We start from the raw sequence: 21990 nt of genomic DNA, 5'->3' as shown, positions 1-21990 counted from the left end.
TCTTGTTTTTTAAATAGTCGATTCCATGCCCCTAAAAGAATATTTCCTCTCGTTTGTGAAACAGCCGATTCCACCCCCCCCTGAATAAAGCCCCAAAATAGCGTGTCATGTGTTTGAGATAGCGAGATAGCGTAGAGATGTGTTTGTGATACCGAGGACAAAAAGTACACTGAAAAAAAGTATGGTAACATCTACTATAAGTCTACTTGATTTTTTACACAGTGATATTATTTAGTGAAAATAACCAGAATTATGGTAGTATTCACTAGAATTCTGTTGATACTTACCATAGTACGCATAGTAAATACTACCATACAGTCCAGTTTTTATTACCATACTGGTTTTACTGTGTCCGAGTTTGGTAAAGTCTACTATATTTTTTTTCAGTGTACGGCTAAGGCATCAAATATTCTCGTTTAAAAGTCTAAAAACTCGATTATTGTTCCAAATTTGTGTTAGGTTTAACTCCGAATGTTCTATAAAGCTTCTGTGTATTTTATTAAAAGTCACTTAAAAACTAATCACTTAGCTCTCGTTTTGTGGAGATGTATCCAAAGTACGGTTTAGGAAAACAATTTCGCAGGCCACGAACTTTAACAGTCTGTGGAAACTGTAGGTTTACTTACTGTGACTCAATGTGGGTTTAATTGCTCCGGTGATGGATATTGTGATGGTGTTCGATACATGTTCAAAATTTTTCCATTGTGAAGATGTAGGTAGATGTTCATGCACGTGGTCTCTGTATGTTTGATCTCTGAAAGCGGAAAAACATGACTTTCAAAACAGGGAATTTTGTTTCATTGAAACGTCAGTTTAGAGTTTGAATGTGGAAATTTTGTCCTCGCGTTTCAAATTTTGATCAAACCGCAAAATGTATGCAGTAGGTCTCTCTCAGTTGCGGATGGAAAATACGCGACAAATATTCTAGAGGCTCATAAATTTTCCCTTCATTTTTCTAACCAACTATTTTCATCTTCTTTATTTCAGGGTATCTGAATCAGCCTTATATTAGTCCAAATTACAAACTGCAAAATTATAAGCTACGATACTTGTTATAAGTGGTATTGATTACAATGAGATGTAGAGTATAATGTCATCTCTTCTCTCATGCGTGAACAGTTTTGATTGTGTGACGATTGGAACTGCAGTGAAATACGTGTGTCGTTCGGTTATGTGAATTCGACGAATTGACTCGGGATGGTGCTTAATCAGTGCATGATGAACTTGAGACACTTTTTTTGCCTCTGCAAACTGCCTTACAACATCTTCATCACGTAATTTTCCAAACAATTTCGTATCGCAAACGTTAACAAATGAAATTACCAAGTATCCACAATCTTGAACCGAACTTTACATTTGGTCTATATTTTGGATTTGATAAAATCGAGAATACTTGACGGAGCAAATTAAGGAAGTTACACTTGAAATGCCTCCGTGCGCCCTTATTTGTAATTTTTTACTTTTGAAATTGGCAAATTTTAGAACTCCAAGTGATTCCACTTGAGATGGAGTAAAAATTTAATCCAACCCTAGTATTTACAATTTTAAACTAGTCCCATTGGTCCCTGAATGCCTTGGTTCGTTTCATTCCTTCCCGATATAGTATCTCCCTTATATTTTATTTAATTTTTTGTTGTATTCTTTAAAATCCTTCAGGGAAAAAATTCCATTACAAAGCTAAGCAATCTATATTACCTCATTAGTACTTCTAAGGTCTGTATAATCACGGTTCTGCATCTAGCGAGGCTACTAAAAACTATATGACCATTACCTTATCTTCGATTCGTCGTGTCAGGAAACTCAAAAATTATCATTGTGCCTTCAATTCAGAATTATTTATCATATTTACAAAATTCTATATTTTATAGTCGGTATAAATATTTTTTTATCTAAACCAAATCGTCTTATCAATATTTACAAATTTTGTGATAACTTTAACGCGTGGAAACGAAGGAGAAAGAAGGATTCTCTCTGTGCAGCACAGCCTTTTGGAAGCCAAGGAGAGCATTCAAAGGTAAGACATTCATATCATTTGCCAACGATGAAACAATTACAACTGATCATTGAGATCACGGAAATTTTCTGTCAGAAATTTCCGAGCGATTCATACTAGAAATACAAAAAATTTGAAATTACGTTTTGGCATGTTAAAATGTAGTTCTTTTGATTAGGACAGGCGAACAGGACTGAATTTTGCAATGAGGAACTTCAGTTTCTGGCTCATGCATAAAACAATTTATGTGCACAAGAGAACTAATGGCGCATACGTTGTTTTTAAAGTGCAACAGAAATTGTAGCTCCTAATTGCAAAATGAAGTTCAACTGAAGCACTAGTGATCTATCACTCTACAACAGTTAGCTCACAAGAAGATCTACGTGATCCATGCCAGTGGAGCGGCGTGCTTTGCGATATATCGATTGATCTGCCAGATAAACCTATGGAAAAGGATCGAAAGCAGGGTGTTCGCAAGTAACACCTTAATAATCGATTCTTTACCATAGCTTCAAAGGAAAAATATCGATAATCGATCATTAACGCCTCGCAATTAATAAAAACACAAGCGTGCATAGTAAAACTAGTGGCGCGTATGATGTTTTTAAAAGGAGGCAGAAAATGTGGACCTTAATTGCAAAATGAAGTTTAACTGAAGCACGATAGTGATCTATTACTTTTAAAACAGTTATCTCACACGGATTTCTACTGATCCATGTCACATTAGTCACTCCCAATTAAATTCAATTCGCAATTTTTCGCCACACTTACTCTCTATCAGGCGTCTTGTTAATTTTTCTCACTCTGGGATATAACGAGGGTGGAGGAAAACCAAAAAAACCCACTAAAAATAAAACGTACCCTAAGGGCTGGAGAGGTGAGGGAAGGGGGTGGAGGGTGGAGGGAGGAGGGAGTAGAAAAAGCGTAGGAATAAGAGGCCAATCCGAGCGGGGACGCCATAACGAGCGCGGTGACGTCAGATCCAAAATAAATCGACTGTCAGGGCGAGGGTTCGCCCTCTCTGAGGGGTGGCAGACATCTCTGAATAAACGCGCTTTTTATCTCGCACCCGATACTCGCGTCCGTCGATGCCGTCTTCCTCCCAAAATCAATCATATTTATCTCCTACCTCGATTTAATGTTCCTGTGGGCTGATTATTGAAATTGATAGACAAAGCTATAGACAAAGAAGATACACTGAAAATAAAGCTATCCTATTGGTCGAAATGGGTGGTTCCTATAGACTGAGGGAGAAAATGATGGACCAAGTAAAGAGTCCCTGGCGGGTCGCTGTTATAGTTAGTCTATTACCTACCCCTTTATCCATTGCGACCACCCGATTCCACCAATAGGATCCCTCCATATACCTTTTGTCTTTTTTGTCCAAAGCTTTGTCTGTTGATTTCATTGATCGGCCCGCAGGTGTATTATACAAGTTTTACTTATTATTTTACGCTCATGCCTTGCTTTGGAATGCGCTCATTATTTTATAATATCTATCAATATATCAATTATTAGTAAAAAAATTGGCTCCTATTTTCTGAACGCGGTCCGTCTGAACGGAAGGCAAAATTTCACAACTACACTCAGATTAAACACACTTGCGATGGACTCACCTAAAAATGGGCACCTTTCCATGGTTACAATATTGATTCAAGTGGCAACCCTGAGAGATCTGTGAGAGTCAGCTTCAACGCAGAGAGGATTCTTGAATCTGTTTTATTTTTTAATAACCACCCCGTGGCTCTTCCTCCGATCGAAATGTAGCTTTCGCCCGATTGCCATTTTTGTCGATCTGTGACTGAAAAAAGCTCATTTTCAATTCAAAATCGTAGGTCCTACTTTTTGCGGTGTATAAGGGAATATTATTTAATTTTTAAAATGAGCTCTACAATAGTTTTCAAGAATCCGTAAATTTCAACACAGTAATATTCAACTTAAATTATAATTAAATGTTTTTGATTTTTTCTTTTTGGCCATCTTACTCCATTCGGTATGGGAACAGTATGGAATTTGCCTTTTTAAACATAAATTTTGCCCATAGCAATAAATATGAAAGATATTTTCAGGATTGATTCAAAAGTCTGTAAGATACATTGGCGCCGCCTGCGAAAATGTGAAGACTTCCACATCATTACTATATACTCAATACTTCCTTTCAAAAATATTTTATCTCTTGTCTTTTTATTCAACTCAACGTAAACAGAGTGGGGAAGAAGAGAGGAAAAAGCAATCACTATATTGAGAATATGAATGGTTCATGGGCCACTTACGTGAGATACCAGAAGGTCTTTAAGTCACTTCATTCTCATCATTGATTTCGCGTCGACTACTTTGACTAAGTAGGCAGTTTGCAATATCCCCGATAATATGGATCTCCATGGGGGAACAATCTGGCAACACTGTGAGAGAACCTTAACAGAGTGAAAGAACAAAATAAGCATAGTCCCACTGGCTGTCTGGACCATCCCCCAAACTCAATCGGTCAGCCATCTTAGCTACGATATCCCGAAGATGAGGGTTGGACATGTTAATAATTGAGACTTCAATGAGGGCTTGATCATTTTCCCGATTCTTTTTTCGGAGCCTCTTCTTTTGGCCATAAATTACTAATAACAGGGTAGGCAATGATGGGATGCCTAACTGGCTTGATTAAAACATCAGTGTTGGTAATTGCGGCGCCACCACTTTATACCGTCTTCTTAATTTTTAGGTTTGATAGAATGACTGTATTAAGGGTGCATTTTTTCATGTGAGATCAGTGTGTTTTAAAAAATCCAGATGTGGCGAAAAAAGAAAGGAAATGGTAGAAAAGTTTAAACTGTATCGACCTTTATAAATTGTCCGTCATGTTTTGATGGGTGACAAAAATGTTCTTTCGAGATTTGTCAAGTTTGCAGCTAAGATTCACTGTTTCTAACCTACAGCTAGTACGCCGGGTTAGCCGGGTTAGCTTGCGTATTAGCGTTTCATAAATTTCCTAAGTACTTTGGGAAATTGAGGGATCAACATTTGTCCTTTGCCAGTCGAATTCTTGGACACTAACTATCGAATATGGAGGAAGTAATCTGCCAATTATTCCGACAAAATAGCGCTCGATCCCCCTCATAACTTCAGTCTTCGTTCATTTTTTCACGGTTCAGATTGCACGCTGCGTTCATGTAGCTTTCTTGAAGAGCACGGTGGGTGTTGATTGAAAGGCGCAATGTAGATAACTATTCGTACACCACGTTGCACATTTGCCTATTCGGATTTCTGAAGGCGAATCAATTATTTACATAAACCGCTTCATGGAGGTTCTTTACAACTATAAAAGGAGAGAATTTCACATACTAAGGCAGAGCCAGGGGGGCAAAAACTAGAGGGCGCACATCTCTCCCGCTCGCCTGAAAAGGAGGAGGAAGAAAAAGAGAAGGAAGAGAGAAGGAAGGAACATAAGAAAGAACTAAGAAAGTCGCTTATATTTGTTAATTATTCATCACGAATTTGACTCAAACTGCATATTAAATATTTCAAAAATTCAAAAATACTCTGTGGGAGGCTCCCGGACCCCCCTTATGCCCCCTCCCTGTTCAAGGTGTTTGGATCCGCATATGGTTACGTACAGTATGTCGGAGACTGTTCACTAAAATTGGAACTTACCCGATGTGGCAACTTTCCACCGCGCGCGAGACAAACCATGAGTGCACATGCCGCGTCATCTTGGCATAACAGAGATAGAAACGAGAGAGAAAGAGATAGATGGAACAAGCGCTTAAGTGGATGCTCTTTGAACCATCCTCGGCGCGACGCCGTGAGCCGTGAGTAGGAAGCTGGGGGTGAATATTGACCTGTATTTATTGCCCTCGTTTATCATTTTGTCATTTCTAATGAATTTTTTTCCCTAATTCCTCGTTAGAACTATAGGGACGCTTAATTCAATTTTCCAGCTGTTTGTCTCGTGATAAAACTCTTCCGTGCTTTGTCATAAGAGGTGAACCTTTTTTTACCAATATTAAAGTATTTTCTGAAGAAGTGTACTGAAGTTGTTTTTTTTATGTTATGAATTGAAGTGTATGTGTACCTATTTATTGTACCTAACAATTGTTCGATCCAACGTTTTAGCCTTCAAAACTTTACCTCCGTGCACCACTAAAGTCCTTTTTAATAGATAGTTTTAGTTTTTATCCCTTCTCGATTTTTTCTTGTCTTTAAAATTTGAGTTTTTTTTAAGGTTTAGCATCCCAATTTCAAATAAGTAAATACACATCGCGGCCTTCTCATTAGAAACGATACATCGAGTCCCCCTTCTTTCGAACCAAGGAGCCCTTGCCGCAAAAATTCGTCGTCTCTCGGACAAAAGAACGTAACTCCATTCCAAGGTTGCAAAATTGACTCAATCGATCCAATTTTTTACAAGGATATACCTGTACAATTTGTGTCCAAATTTGCCTAACTTTTCAATGCGCTCATACAAAAAATCAGTGAGATTTTTAGTTAGGAATGCCCAAGATTCTCACGGTAAAAATGGAATCTCCGAGGAGAAATTTGGCAACATCGAAATTTACTTAGATCCTTTCGATATAGGAACGACGAATTCCGAGGCGACCCGAGAAGGGCCGAAATCCAAAGTCCCTTCTTTTGGGTGCGGTGAACTTGGAGAACTTGAACTTTGGGCCTCACCCGATCGTCCATCATACCCACCCCCACCGCCCCCACCCTACCCCACCCCCTACCCCACCCCCACCCATCCCTTTCCGATCCCACCGTTTTAACCATCTCCAAGTTCGCCGTGCCACTCCGACCGGGGCTAATATCCGGTTCTCGAGCGGAAATCAAGGGTGCGAACAGCGACATGCCCGGGTTGCCAAGCGGTTTCAACGTTTCAATCTCCGTCCTTTAGTGCAAGAACCTCGTAACTCCTATACAAAACCGTATGTAAATACGCGTTTTTTATTTGGCACGGTTAATATCCGCTTGATTTTGGGAAACATAATAAACGCTCCTGAGATTTGACTACCGAGGTTTGTGGACACAGTGGTGTTTTCGCAAGTAATAATCAATTTTGGGCTGGGTGTCGTTCGCGTTGATATATGTGCTTTTCCGACTCCGAGGGTCTTGTCCTTATTGCATGCATGCAGAGTACAAATACATGTAAGTGGTCAAGTTTCAAAGGAAATCAAATTCAATGGAAGACTTGTGTGCCGCTTAGACTTTTAACACAAAATCACAAACTATCTAGCCCGAGCATGTGAATCAAATAGAATAAAACATTGACTTAGAATAATTTATATTTCAGAGTACTTAAATTTTCAAATTGAGCACTTTTGAATATTCCACTTAAAACTGCACTGAAACAAAGTCTCTTGGGTCCAGAGTCCAGACTCCTGCAACATTTGAAAAGAAAAGGATTCTTGATTCAATCGGATTTTTGCTTTAATCGAGAGCCAAGCCTCTTAATTTAAGAAGGTTTCTTTTCTATTTATGTAAAAATCCGCTTTAATCAAGAATATTTTTTCTAGTGAAATTTGCGAGAGTCTGGATTCTAGATCCAAGAGATATTTTCTTCCAGTGCACGCCATTAGAACTGCGAACTTCAAACCGTCGCCCTTCTCTGGTTTTATTCGACATTTTTTAATCAACACATTTAAGCTGCACAGCAATGGTACCTAATTTCGATTTTGAGTATTTTGAGGTGAGGGCTCATTTTTCTGTGAAAAGCATTATAAAAACAAATCTGTGTATCGCATAAGCTTTCTAACGTGATAATTCGAATCTGCGGGAGGAATTTATTTCTCTTATTTCATTCCTGAAGGATTATTCATGCTGATTCTATCAATGCAAAAAATCGATTCTTAGGAACTTTTAGGGGTTATATCTCGATGAAAATTCCTGCAAGGCCGGCACGGCCTTTGACCTAAATAATCAATTACGGCCCTGTATAATACTGCAAAGACATGGATAATTGGAAACTGTCACCAGGCGCTTTTATACCTATTATAGACATTATGTGTTTCTCATGATGTAGATGTGGATTGCTGATAACTTGTCATCCCCGTTTTATGGAGTCATAGCACGCGAGGAAGGCGATTACATAATTTGTCACTTTTATATGGAGGCTTTTTAATTTCTTAATTCGCTACTTGATTCTTTTCTATAATAAACATCGTGTGGAAAATTTATCGTGCGATTAAAAAAAAAAAAAAAAAAAAAAAAAAAAAAAAAAAAAACCGAAAACACGTTTTAAAACACTTTGAAGTAATTGGAACCCTCGCTGGTATGCTCGCTTTCAATTAATTTCTCGTTAAACACGGAAAAAATTAAATTGCTGATTTAACAAGTTTGTAGTTAAAAGAGTGTCCGACATGTCTCAATGTAGATTTTATAACAAAAAAATGCTAAATTAGCTTTTCACTATTGTAAGATTTACATTTGAAACATGTCGGACATATTTTTTAACAATTTAATTGTTAAATCAGCAATCCATTTTCCCCCATAATTTCGATTGAACGAATCGGTCGTCTGCGGTTAACAACAATGATGGCGACATGATTCGTCTGCCGGGCAAGGAGTATACTATTTTCGTCCAAAAATTGTATGAAAATGTTTGAATATTATTCCTCCACTCGACTGAATTTAATAATACAATGTTTCACCATTCAAAAAGTGAATAATGTTTCTCACACTGTTTTTCTTTTTTGTTACAGGTAAGGCACTTTCAAAGATAACCTTCGATCCTAATTTCGGTAAGTTCCGATCTATTCCCAGGGGAAATGTTTAAGGTCAAATTATGATATTTTATTGTGAAACGTTTAAAAGAATTTAGCATTAGTCTTATGTCGAGATGAATTTTCTAATTTTTTATAAATGAGAAGCTGGAGTTGAGCTGATGAAATATTGTCATTTTGCCAGCAAATGAAAAAGGGATGCTAAATACATTAGTTAAATTCTTCTTTCGATTATTATTCTTCTGACTTTCAACTCGTAACATGATTTCTAGTATTTTTCATGGCTGTTTTAGAGAAGTGACTTTACTGCTGAATACTTTAAGGAAAATGTATTTAATTACAGATACTATATTTGATAAAGTCAAGAAGTGCCGAACCTAAAAATATTTCCTAATCCTTATAGTCATTCCAATTTAGAACTTAGTTTGGTCATTTATTTTTTAAAAACACAAAACGCATATCTCTCTTTTTTCTCCTTTTTATAAACTCACTTTTAAGTTTTTCGAACTTCAAGTGCAACTTTTTACTCAAAAACTGAATTAAAACTTATTAATATTTGGAGGTAAATACCTGGAGGTTACACACGTGTGGTTTGTGGTCTTAATACCGATAAGTTCATCGTTGGGTGCTATGACAATATTAAAAACACGTTTTTTTTTCACTTTCTTTGGTCAGAGGGAAACTTAAATTTTCTAGATAATGACCAGTCTTCTCTCAAAAGTTTTTTTTTTTTTTTTTTTTTTTAAATTAGAGATTGATGTACCATGCTCAAGCGAATTACGCGATATGCTCAATCAAAGCAGGTTATACGAAAAACCGGCCATCATTTATCGAGAAAAGGGTTGAATTACAAACTGTTATATGCGAATTCTTACCTCCGAGCTATTAACTTTTCGAAAAAACAACTGCTTGTTGAAGAATTGAAAATACCTGGATGAAAGACGAGAGAAACTCTGCTGGATGAGCTGCCTTGAGGTTTCACGAAAAACTGACGAAAAACGAATTTTTTACTTCGCGAGGACTGAGTCTCTCAAGCAGTTTGAAAAGGTGCGCCTCTAAAAAGAGAAAGTGTCTTTCGCATTTTCTCTCGTCCTGACAACGCAATCTTTTATCCAGGTTGAGGTTTTATTGAAAACACTCGTCGGAGGGAAAAAATACCTTGATGCCCACCTTTTTTTCGAAAAAAAGGCAAACAATAAGATCGGCGAGGAGCCTCGCTACAACAAAAAACGGACTCGGAAGATGTCCCGGTGAAAGTAAAGATTTCGGGAATTCGAAAGGCCGAAACAAAAGATTACGCAAATCTAGCGTGCAACGCGTAAACGAAAACATTGGGTGTGCGTTGAGAATTGCGTGCTATTGATCCGAGAGCTCTTCGGTTGCTAGCCTTTTATTCAAAGGTTGAATGTGACCGGAACCTTCGGGATGGACAGGGGGTCGAGCACCGTTAGATTAGCGGCCTTGTGATGGTCAGTAAACCTTACTGTAAAATGCTCTACGTGTGTGTTTTGAAACTCATTTCGATAATGCAAAAGAACACTCGAGTTCAGAGAATGATACTGCCGTGCCAAGGAAGAACGCCGTTAAAGCTATCGGACGCTTCGAAAGTACTTTTAAATTAAGACCAATTCTTAAGGAACTCGTGGAAATTTTTCACTCATTTTATCCCAGTTTTATTTGCTTTTTCATCTGGAACATCTTAAAATCGATACGAAAAATATTTCTAGCTTTTCTCTGGAATGAATATTTTATTCAAGTTCGAATGTTCGCACGGTTTTCTTTTTTAACACGGCATGCATAAATTCGCCGTATCAGTGTTGCACCTTTGCCAGAAATTTAGTTTAAAAAACAGAAAGGAACGACTTTAGAAAGTTAGAAAGCCCACATCATCGCTAGTCTAAAATTGATGCACACTAATCGTATCATAAGATGCATCTTCCTTCATCATGCTCTTTCCTCGAATTTATTTTGTCGCATTTTTATTTGCGAGGAAAAAATCACGGAAAATGTCACGTGCTCAGTTTTTTATGATGAGTTAGGATGTTCAGAGGTCCTTTTGATTCCATATTCTCATGCTAATTTGAAGTCTAGCTTTTCTCAGGCCACCATCAAAGTTGGCACACTTTTGCTGAATAACTTTTCGAGTATTTCAGACCACCACTGGGTAATTTTTACGGTCAGAATCTGATTACTCCAAATTCGGACATAATAACTTAATCACCAGAAGATTTAGTGACAAAGCGGCTACAGAATGGATTTTATTAAAATTGATAAATGTAATTTATGTGATTTTGAGTCCGTTTACGGAGCACAATTTATCACCATATGCCCTCTAAGTGCGTAGAAAGGGCTGATTTGTGCCTCAGATCATCTCCAGCCCCTGAGTTTTCCGGACCTCAGTGACTGTAGTTAAGCTCTGGGAAGCCTTAGCGACATTTTCACCGATTTAAGACAGCAGGGCAAAATTCACTGCATTTTCCCATTTCCCAGCACACAATTTCAATTTCACAATTTCCAGGCGATTCTTGAATGTTGGCAACGGTGTTTTTCCTCCTTATAAATCCATTAAAAATATCGACATCAAGTGAGGCAAGCTGCTTCACAAAGAATCGATAGTTTTGCATACGTTTAAATGGAGGAAAGACAGAGTTGTCAATTTTTAAGAATCACTGTATTTCAGGGGAGTGGAATGAACTCACATGGTGTGATCACTACAATAATGGTGTCATAGGTTCGGTGTGCTTAGGGCAATGGGAAGACACAATTGAATCAAGGTCATTTTCGCGAAGGATATTAATTGATATCACTGAAACAGTGTACCGTCCGAGCGCTACTGCTAAATAGATATGACCATAAGTTCAGCTCAATGTGGCCTGAAGTCTAGTTGACGCAGTCCTTGTCGCTGTCTAGGCTCCTCAGACATGATCTGAATATTTTTTACATCAGAATAATCCATCATTCATTCAACACAAATTCCAAAACATGAGAATGAAATAATGTAATAAGAGTATTAAATCAGCAACACGCTTTTGCTTTGATTTTGGGGAATTTTTATTTTGCGCTGGTATGCTTTGCTTGCTTTCTATACTGGCCTAGAGATTGGCTGTGGAAGAGATGGGTCAAATTATGCCCCCCCCCCCAAAAAAAAAAAAAAAATTATCTATTTTTATTGATGGTTATAGGGTTTAAATGAGTGGCTATGGAACAAAAAATGAGCATATATTATGGTATTATTCAGTTATTTTCGATATCTGCACTTCGTCGCTCCCGTCTCAAAGAAACGTAACTACATTTCAATGTTGCCAAATTTCTTCTCGCACAATGCATTCTCACGAAGAGCATCTCGGGCGCCTGTAATTGAAAATTTTACTGATTTTTCTTCTGATCTCATTAAAAAATCAGGGAGATTTCGGAAAAAATGTTGCACAAGTACATTTTATCGTCTCCCGGACAAAGGAACGTACCTACATTTCAATGTTGCCAAATTTTCCTTCGAAAATTGCATTTACACCTAGACGTTTTTGTGCATTTCCAACTTAAAATTTTACCGATTTATCCTCTTATCTCTAACGAAAATCAGACCATTCGTAACTAAAAATTGCTCAGGTACACTTTTTTGTAAAAACTGTATCGTTCAAGTCAATTTTGCAACCTTGGAATGAAGTTACGTCCCTCCGCTCTGGAAACGGCGACTCGTATCATTCCTGAGACAATGTGAAAAAAAATAAAAAAAAAAAATAATAATTGAGATCATTTTCCGAGAAACCTTCCATCCAAATTGAATTAAACCTCAGGTGAAGCCTCATGGAGAGGAAACACAGCGGCCCCATCGGGCGAATCCTCACGGTCTCCCCGACGAGGGAGGGGGCTTCCCTCCCGGAAAATCTGACAAACATGACCGGAGGAAAGCTTCGTTTCCTGACAGTTTTTCCAAATAAAACTCGGATCCGATAAATCCCTCCATCAGTTGGCTTTTATTTCATTTATTTATACCCTCACCTAGCCAAGATCCCGGGTCTCTCTCTCGGGCAAGAGCCGTCCGGCATAGCGGCATCCTTCCCGCGCTCGGGACAAGGATACCGCGACGTTGCCAAGTCGCACGATTCGCCCCGCGATCCATACCAATCCGCCGGGAATAACGAGGAGGTCTGGCAACGGGGCATCGGATCCCCCATCGGTCACCATGGCAACGGGGCTGTATGATTAATGGCGGGTTTGAAAATGAAGGGCAGACAGCAGGAGCGCAGAAGAACGACCCGCCGGGACCTTTTCGCTTCTCCTCCGTGAGGCGCGGCGCGGCGCGGCGTGGCGGGCGCGGTGCTCCGGTTTTTTTGCGAGTTTTATTTAGATCCGTATTTTTAACCCCTCAAATTCCGGATTTCGCGCTCGTTCGCGGACGCCCCGACCGATGCGGATCGCGTGACGATCCGATGATATCGATTTAATTTGTCGCGCTTTGATTGGGAGAGATTGGCCGCGGAACGCAGCGCCTGTGCTGCCGACCTAAGGTAGAACACCGTATGAGTATACAGGCGTTGATATATTTTCTTCAATAAAAATTATTGACTGGGAAAATTGTGAATATTTCCCCTCAAAATTTCGCATAATTTTGTTCGAAATTTTCTCTAAAATATCTGAAAATTTCAAGGAAAAAAATGCACAACTTTCCTCAATAATACGTGTTTTATTCGTGGAAATTTGGCAACTCTCGAATTTTCCTACAGTGGTTTGCCTTAGTACGGGAATGCACAGAATTCATGTATTATAGTCGTAGAGCACAGCAGATATAAAATGGTTGATATGTAGGTATTGATTAATTCTCATAGAATGCATCTAAAGCGGTAAACATTTTGTTTGGCTGCATTATTGTGTCAAAATTGGTTCCAAAAATAACATATTTTAGTAAAAGAATGAGTACTAATCGATATCTATTCAGTCAATTCGGAAATATGCTGTCAGGTTTGGAATTTGGGGACGTTACTCACTTTTTTGACTCATCATGGTGATGGTAACATATTCATTTCAGTCATCTTTTGGGATCCTTGCAAATTTTCTGTTTCTAGTACTTTAACCAAATTCTATTCTGGTTTAATATTGACAGCTTATTTGTGACGAAGTGCCTGTAAGAGACTCCTCTAAGAAAGGCACTAAGGTCTCTCCTTCCCATTAATTGACATTCCCAAACATAAAGAAAGTATGCTGCCTCACTCAAACAAAGCGCGTTGATGCCGGCGCAGGGATACAACTATTCGTACTTGATGGATGTCCGTATTGTATCTGCGAAATTGAAGGCGCGATGGCGCGAGGCGTGAACTTGCAATGTTCTGCTGTATACTGCTGATGAGGTGTCACCCAGATTCGGGAGAAAAGTTCGAAAATGAGGCTTGAATACATCTCTCCTATCTTCAATCGTGTTGCTTACGTAGCCCTTGAAGCACCACTACAAATGAGACAAACGGAAACAAACACAATGTGGGAAAAACGCAAGAGAAATGACGCGCTTCGATCACGGCGCAGAGATACAACTATTCGTACTCGACGGATGTCCGTATTGCATCTACAAAAGTTGAAGGCGCGATGGCGCGAGGCGTGAACTTGTAATGTTCTACTGTATACTGCTGATGAAGTGTCGCCCAGATTCCGGAGAAAAGTTCGAAAATGAGGCTCGAATACATCTCTCCTACCTTCAATCGTGTTTCTCACGTAGCCCTTGAAGCACCACTACAAATGAGACAAACGGAAACAAACACAATGTGGGAAAAACGCAAGAGAAATGACGCGCTTCGATCACGGCGCAGAGATACAACTATTCGTACTCGACGGATGTCCGTATTGCATCTACAAAAGTTGAAGGCGCGATGGCGCGAGGCGTGAACTTGTAATGTTCTACTGTATACTGCTGATGAAGTGTCGCCCAGATTCCGGAGAAAAGTTCGAAAATGAGGCTCGAATACATCTCTCCTACCTTCAATCGTGTTTCTCACGTAGCCCTTGAAGCACCACTACAAATGAGACAAACGGAAACAAACACAACGTGGGAAAAACGCATGAGAAATGACGCGCTTCGATCACGGCGCAGAGATACAACTATTCGTACTCGATGGATGTCCGTGTTGCATCAACAAAAATTGAAGGCGCGATGGCGAGAGGCGTGAACTTTTAATGTTCTGCTGTATACTGCAACAAAACAAACGTTGTTGTTCTCCCTTAGCATGACAGTATGTTACTCAGGAAGAAATCAATACAAGACGAGAACACTAACGGAGCTGGTGGACCGTATAAATTCATCAGGCCCAGACTGTGCCCAACGTGTCCGTAATTGGTATCCAGGCATGGATTCGCGTGTAAGTTCGTAAAAGTTCGTATCGCGCTGCTTTTACCAGCATAGGGAATCCCGGGTCCCTCGAACTGAATCACTTCCGGTTGGTGGTTTCTAATTGAAACTTCGAAACCAGCGTTTCTGGTGGCGAGAGCTCTCGTGATAACAGGGATCCAACCTTACCCTCCCCCTTTCTCCCCACCCCCCTCACAACTGCCGCCATATTTAATTGTACTCATGTCGCTTTCCTGCCTTTCCTCGGATCCTGCCCCCTTCTTGTTAATTTTCTCTATTTGACCCCGACACAGTGTTTCCAAATTCCCCTAAAAAGTCCAAAGTGTTATTAATTTTATTGGATGGTGGGTTAAGAAAAAGAAGCAGCTTTGCAGAGGTTAAAAAACCTTGTTCTGTGCTAAAATCGAATTTTCACCGGATATTGAAGCGAGTCATCCTCAAACATCGGAGTTTGAATCGGACGATTTTTTGCAATAAAATTAAATGATTTTCTAATAATATGTTCACTACAAAAGATCATTTTGTTCTCAGGACTAATGACGAAATGATACCTAATTGCATAACTCTTTCTAACTGAACCCTAATTTATTTTTCTGTATTCGCAAATGTTACCTATATGAGGCCGTGCCTAAATTACGTAACGCACATTTTTGGCATTTTGGAACCCTCCCCTCGACCCCTCCCCTCCCCCTAGAGCGTCACGTAATTTAGGGGCGGCCCTATGGTAACTCAAAATGAATATTTATAATAATGACAACTAGGCTCTGAATATGTTGCCAGGCAAGCAAGCGCTCCACCTCGCGTTTTTCATTAAACGAGGGTGTTAATAGATTCGTCCACGCTGCAACTATGCATGAACGGCAACCCTTCCAACCGACCCTGTACACACACGATAACTCTCCAAACAAACCAAAGTGCGAGGGAGCAGACTCCCTCTCTATCTCTGTTTTGTTTTCTGGTTTTTCAGTCGGAAAATATTTCATTCCAATCTCCGAGTCAGATAGCTGATTGGTTTCAGCCCCCTCCGCCCGAAAATCACCCCTTTACCGACGAGTGCCAATTCAAACGGAAAGATTAACGCTTTTGACTTCGCCACCCCGAAACATGGCTGATTAGAGCTTTTTCGTTGGACGTGTCGTAACGTGAGCGCCGAGCGTGTGCCTAGCTGCTATTGGCGGCTGTAAATCATTTTAATGCACTTCAGTGGTTCCTTTCACGCATCGTTCAATTTAGGGGGGTGGCTCGTGATAAATACACGCGCGGTGGAAGGGATGCGAGCGCAAAATACCGACGCATGAAAAGCCGTGGGGCTGGTCTTGGAGGTGGATTATATTCCTCGCACGGTATATTTTTGGTTAAGATTCCTCGCAGGGAAACTCCAGAGCATTGAGGTGGGATAGGAGTGAATTTGATTTTGATTTTGAAATCCATCAGCAAATTAATCGGGTATTTATACCTATAAAAGAGTTAACTTGGCCGCTCGATCGATCCAGGTTAAAAAAGTCTGAGCAAAAAAGCTTGCAGAAATGCTGCGGTACTTTCGTAATTTGAACGTTTCTGTGCTGAAAAAAACTGGGTGAAAATAAATAAAATCAAAAAGAATTTTAAGTTGCTCACAAATGCTATACACATACTTTCTATTGATTTAATTCCTTTTTTGCATAGTTCCTTTCTGCATGAAAACGTCCAGTCGATGCTGAACTTCTGACGTTGATGAAATTTTTTTATGTAATGTCCTAATGATACGAAAACGTACCTGTAGTGACATCTATATCAGTGAAAGCAGGATACATCCTGTAATAATGTGTCATTCTCTAACTTTTAATTTTCTATTACCTAAAATTTTTCCTTGATATTCTTTCATTCCTCCATTTCTTCGTTTGAATGTTTTTAACTCGGCCAAATCACTGCAAGCAACTATCAATGCCCCTAAGTTGGTAACATTGACCGCTGAAGTTTTGAAGGCGAACTCGTTGGAAAACGGGCCACTAAAACTTTCCTCAGAGAAACAGCACCCATAGCTTTTTTTATGACGCCCACTAAACGCATTCTTTCAAAACGCTTTCAATGAAGAGCTTTATCACTTCAAGTTTTTTTATTTTTTATTTTTTCAAAGGTCAACGAGGACAGTCAGGCAAAAACCACGTAGTGGTACACTGCCGTGTGAGGAAGAACGCCGTATGAACATTCAACAGTCGCCAAATTTCCGCGGATAAAACATGAATTTTTGGGGGAATTATGCATATTTCTCCTTGAAATTTTCCAATTTTCTAGATCGAAGTGCGAACAAAACCGTCTGAAAATTTTGAAGAAAAATATCCAAATTTTCCCCGTAAAATCCTTTTTTAAATTAGAGGGAATATGGGAACGTCTGAGGGCTTTTACGACGTTCTTCCTTAGCACGGCAGTACAGATGAACCTTTAAAGAGCCTCCCAGTGTCACAACCTGGCCTGTCTCTCCCCCTCTCCTTGGACCAAGTAAAAAACCATAGAATACCCTTGCTTTTGAATACATTTCAGGGTCCGAGTCGCGCCGACGAGAGGAGCCTCAAAGTGGAATGTAATAAATTTTCAAGTGTGTTATTAAGTTGCAGTTACTGGCGAGGTGCGTGAAAAACCGTCTGAAAATTTTGAAGAAATATACCCAAAATTGTCCCCGTAAAATCCTTTTTTAAATTGGAGGGAATATGGGAACGTCTGAGGGCTCATAAGACGTTCCTCCTTAGCACGGCAGTACAGATGAACCTTTAAAGAGCCTCCCAGTGTCACAACCTGGCCTGTCTCTCCCCCTCTCCTTGGACCAAGTAAAAAACCATAGAATACCCTTGCTTTTGAATACATTTCAGGGTCCGAGTCGCGGCAACCCGGAGCGGACTCAAAGTGGAATGTAATAAAGTTTCAAGTGTGTTATTAAGTTGCAGTTACTGGCGAGGTGTGTGAAAAGCCGTCTGCAAATTTTGAAGAAATATACCCAAAATTGTCCCCGTAAAATCCTTTTTTAAATTAGAGGGAATATGGGAACGTCTGAGGGCTCATAAGACGTTCCTCCTTAGCACGGCAGTACAGATGAACCTTAAAAGAGCCTCCCGGTGTCACAACCCGACCTGTCTCTCCCCCTCTCCTTGGACTAAGTAAAAAACCATAGAATACCCTTGCTTTTGAATACATTTCAGGGTCCGAGCCACACCGACGAGAGCAGCCTCCAAGTGGAATGTAATAAATTTTCAAGTGTGTTATTAAGTTGCAGTTACTGGCGAGGTGCGTGAAAAACACGTTACGCTTCGATCAAGCAAACACAAAAGCGAAAAACGCGGCCCCGAGGAAGTGTTTGTCTTTTTCTGCCCGGGAATAAAAGGGTGAAGCTCTATGTACATAACAATGTAGTAATTCGTTCAATATATTCAAAGGCTCGGCTAATGCGTTTCGAGTTGAGATGCGTGGATACAGCATAATCAAGCTACCTCGTGTGCTCACCGCATTGACGCCGGATTTATGTTGTACCTCGTTCAACCATAAAACGGTCTTTAACTTTTTACCAAAAATTAATGACTTTATGATCAGGTTTCATATATTTCAAATACAGATCAGAACGAAGCCATCCACTCAAGGGAGTTTTTCCCCATCTACTTGTTTAACTTCCTTGTTTCATTTGAAAAAACTGGCAAAATGAGTTTTGAAAAGCCTTAATGTATACACGAACAAAAGTTCATTGAATTTTATAACATTGATTTTTCACTGATATACTTTTGAATTTAGAAGTAGTTAGGGACTAGTTTTGCCAAACATGCATTCATTTTGAGTGGTGCTTAAGGTTATAAGAATTGAACATTTTAAAGGCATAGGAACCGGTTCATCAACTGCAAAGTTGGAATGTACAATCCATTTTAAAGAGAATAAATCATGAGAATCAACCTAAACCTAACCCAGGACTTTTCACAACACTTTCCACGTTGGATTTTTCATAGTTTTGAACTTTCATTTTTCAACTTTTTTGTAGGCGGACGACTTAGTTTTTTGGACGCTCATAGGTTAGACATTTCGGTTCTTGGACTTATAAAATGTTCGGTCATGTAAATTTTGGACCTGAAAATATTTGACATGTCATTTGGGAAGCGATGAAATTTTTCAAAAAATACGTACCCTCTCTTCTGTTATAACCCTCTGGTTACAATCAAATGTGAAGTCCTGAATTATGAATTTTAGTTTGCAAGCGGCAACAGGGGACACGCAATTTTTTGAAGCCGTGCGATGTCAAGAAAGCAAAGGTGGTCTTACGCTGGGTCCCTTGTCCTGCGTTGAATATGTATTTAATTTTGAGATGCGTGCTTTTCTCTCATTTTAACGAACGATTTCAACGGGCCTCAGAGAGAGGATGAATTATAGATGTCCGTTTCAAATGAGTGCGCGCGTTACCAAACTCCGCTCTTGATTGAGCATTTTTGATCAAGAAACTGGTCAACAGAACCGTCTCTTTATTTTCTGCAGATTTCTCTTGCCTTGCTCAAAATTTGTCTCTAAGCTCTCCCACCAGCAACGAAAGCGTACATTCATCATATAGATCTGTTATAACAGAAGGTAAAATATTTTTATTTGAATAAACGAAACACATAAAATTATTCTGGTTTTTTTTTAATTCTTGGATATTTTGAAGTCAATAAAAACGATACGACTATATCAGAAACCAAAATTTTTGTATTTAATTATGGTAAAATGAGTATGTTTTTTTATTCTTGTATATTTTGAAATCAGTGAAAAAGCCGATACGGCTTTATCAGATACCAACCGACCAATCCATAAAAATCCAAGAAACTAAATTATTCTGAAAGTTCACTGGAAAGAAAAAACACATTGGATCTAGAGTCCAGACTCTTAAAAACACCGACAAGAAAAAGTACTCTTGATTCAATCAGAATCTAGCTTAAATCAAGAACCAAGCCTCTTAATTTAAGCGGATTTCGTTTTGATTCAAGCAAAAATCCGATTGAATCAAGAGTATTTTTCCTTGTCAATGTTTTCAAGAGTCGGGACTCTAGATCCAATGTGTTTTTTTTCCAGTGTTGAAACAGACAAATTCAATGTCCGGTCTTGATGACAAAATCAGTCTCTTAGGAGGCAATGCATTGAATTTAAAAGTTTAATTTTCCCAAACTGATTTATGACCTTAATCGTTCGAAATTTTTGATAAATAAAAAAAATTTAGTAGCACCTTAATAGAGCGACAACTTTCAATCGACAAATCTCGGAAAAATTGATCACTAATAAGTCGCTAAAGAAACATAGAGAGAGTGGTGAGGTCAAAAGCCTCCGGTTCCGCTCTGAGAATGATGCATGACTCGTGGATTTATTAATTATTTAATTTATTCTTTTTGGTAAGTAGGTGTTAATCACTTCCGACAGAAGCTCCATAAATAGCCCCTAATTTGATGCCGCGAGTAGCAGCTCAAAAAGCTAATAGCACGCGCCTGGAAGGAAAAGTGGTTGATATTGGTGACATTTTTCATTTCACTTGGTTGTTTGAGTTTATTCTACTTGAACATTTGTTTCCCGGGCCCGATGCCTAAACTAGCTGCCGGTATTTATACATGTGTTTCCTTGTAGCGAGCGCGGAGCACCAGCTATCCATTCTCACTGTTTGTAGCAACTATTATTGTGTTTGATATCTCTGCTGCCGGGAAAAAAATAGTGTTGACATAGCTGGTGCGTCGTTTTTCATTTCTTTCCGAGCCTCTCTCCTCCATTTTTTCGGTTATATTTGCATTGAATAGCTCTATTATTTGAGCTGCGCCAGGTAGGTCCTCAAACCTGCCGCCATGTTCTGACGCTGGGGGTGTTTGCTCAAGCGGAGTGTTTTTACTCCCGGGTGACACAGAGTCAAGAAACACCTCCCATCGCCATTTCCGCGCTTTCGCCGGCTACGCTTTCGCTTACTGTGAAGCTGTATCCACGCTGCTTCCGCCAAATTTGCCAATAATGTCGCTAAAATTGTAAAATACAGAGATATGAGTCACTATGTAAACTCATGTTCTCATAAAACTCACTTTCTGTAACTCATGTAACATCGAATAATATTTGGAATGCGTTCTGAAATTGTTTTAAGAGAAAATGTTTCTGCTCGTTGAAATAAGAAGCTATAAAATTTGACACGAATCGGTGAAAAATTATATTTATCTATACATATTTATCTCTCTAACATTTTAATTTTAATACACCATAGAATAATTTTACATTTAACATCAGTGACGAAGTGTGAATGATCGATTATCGACATCCCCCTATTTGAAGCGATGGTAAAGAATCGATTTTTAACGAGAGAAAACATTAAAAAGGAAAAACTAAAAAATCGCCCGAATCGTATGTGACGTATGTGAATTCACCTAAAAAATGGCAACTTATAGAATATTTCACCGAGCAATTGACATACTACTTCTTGCCCAAAAACTCAATTCCACCCCACTAAACCCTGCCCATTTTTCTCAACCATTCCCAAATATTGAGTTATAGAAAACTTAGGCTTCAGTTAAAATGAGCTAAAGAAGCCAGACTCCATAAACGCACCGTCCCTACGCCATTGCAAACCGTCCTTTTCCAAGAACTATAGACATCACCATAGAGTGGAACCCGGGAGCCTGACAATTTTGGACCGTCAGAATGGCTTCCTCCCCTCGAAGGACAGGCTATTGTTCATCCAGGAGCCCGATCAGATCAGTATCAATCAGGAATCAGTCCCGAGCGACGCGGTGGGTCCCGTATGGACATTGCCAAACTTGGAAGAATCGACCAGCATTCTGCCGTACTAAGGAAAAACGCCGTATGAGCATTTATATGTTGCCAAATTACCTCTCGGAAAAAATGCATTTTTCAGGCAAGTTATAAATATTTTTCCTTAAAATTTTCAGACTTTTTTGATCAAATTACGAAGGAAATTCTCTAGAAAATGGGAAGAGATATAATCACAA

General features: G+C 39.2%; 1 protein-coding gene and 1 long non-coding RNA gene across 8 annotated transcripts in view; one reads left to right on the top strand and one right to left on the bottom strand.

The window, feature by feature from the left end:
• The window catches only part of Antp (homeotic protein antennapedia), a 395272-nt gene that overhangs the window by 221493 nt on the left and 151789 nt on the right, over window positions 1-21990 (top strand). Inside the window, exon 2 of one of the 7 annotated variants that reach the window (XM_072303369.1) lies at window positions 988-2014. The exons of the other annotated variants lie outside the window; for them this stretch is intronic. The gene's annotated coding sequence lies outside the window, so the exon portion shown is untranslated. The remainder of the gene's footprint in view (window positions 1-987; window positions 2015-21990) is intronic. 7 annotated transcript variants of the gene reach the window in all.
• LOC109037975 (uncharacterized) lies at window positions 191-4698 on the bottom strand. The gene is made up of 3 exons (XR_002009527.2): window positions 4267-4698; window positions 3610-3794; window positions 191-754 (listed from the first exon to the last, which is right to left on the bottom strand). It is a non-coding gene; the product is annotated as an uncharacterized lncRNA (long non-coding RNA).

Source organism: Bemisia tabaci, chromosome 8 (genome assembly GCF_918797505.1).
Source record: "Bemisia tabaci chromosome 8, PGI_BMITA_v3".
NCBI lineage: Eukaryota > Metazoa > Arthropoda > Insecta > Hemiptera > Aleyrodidae > Bemisia > Bemisia tabaci.
Note: the sequence above shows the minus strand (reverse complement) of the source record. Positions and strands in the feature narration are given on the sequence as shown.